Here is a 1,146-nt window from a genome sequence, read left to right as displayed (position 1 = left end):
TTGTTAATTTTTTTTTTTTTTTTTATTTTTTTTATGCCCCCATTTCGGATTTTTTTTTTTTTTTTTTTTTTTTTTTTTTTGGAAAATTTCGTTCGGCAATAAAATCTCTCACAGGGTGATACATATTTACTTCAAAAGTGGGGAAATATTTTTTGGGGGGGAGAGAGAGAAGTACCCCTGTTGAATGGATCCACAAGCATATTCACATGTAATATCCGTAGTAGTTATTTTGTACCAACTTTTCATACTAAGGGGGGAGATGCTTTCAGAAGGTCATTAGGCAACACTTGGGCGAGGTAGACCCATGTGCCGTGGACCTGTACACATAATGCTTAACGGCCACACAGGGGTCATGTCGCAGTGGAAAAAGTGAATGTACACGCGTGGTTGTCCCACGGAAAGTAGCCTACACATGGGACATCGCTGCTTTTTTTTCTTTTCCTCCGACAAAGTGTTGACCAACAGACGGCGTCAAAGTTCCGCACCAACCGCGCAAGCACAACTTTGAAATTTTGGTGCATGCAAAAAAAAAAAAAATGTTCCATTTGGCAGAAAGGCAGACCTTTAGTCACCATGTGTGTAATGCGAAGCGGGGGGGAATGGTGTCCTCGGTGGAGGTCCTAGCGCTACGTATTTTGTCCAAGTAGGGTAAAACGAGCATATGTATAAATTTTACGTGCTACTGTTCTGCAGAAAGGGAAAGGGTTCATTCCAACTCGGCACCCAGTCGGAGACGTTCATCTTACAAATCGCGTTGAGGACATTCTACTGATAGCAAATATTCCTGTGGACACAAGTGAGGTGTGATATGCAATAGAGGGGATAAACCGAAACAACCACAACCGTTCACTTGTTTGACCCATTTGTGTGGGCATACCTGTGAGGTGGACAAACAGTTCCAGCGCAGTGTGTATTTTCCCCCCCTTTGGTTTTGTTATATACATTTAAAGGTGACCCGCCGGAAGGGGTTGAAAAGGAATATCTCCGCCTGGGAAACCTGCACAAAAAAACGTGTAACGTTGTAAATAATCTTCATGTTGACCCTCCAATAGTATATTGCGTCAAAGTAGATCATTTCCACAAGTGCAAAAAATGTATGTTAATTATTCCAAGTGGGGGAATGTAAAAAGAAAAAAAAAAAAAAAA

Source organism: Plasmodium fragile, assembly GCF_000956335.1.
Source record: "Plasmodium fragile strain nilgiri unplaced genomic scaffold supercont1.62, whole genome shotgun sequence".
NCBI lineage: Eukaryota > Apicomplexa > Aconoidasida > Haemosporida > Plasmodiidae > Plasmodium > Plasmodium fragile.
The sequence above is the reverse complement of the archived record's forward strand: the minus strand, read 5'-3'. Positions refer to the sequence as shown.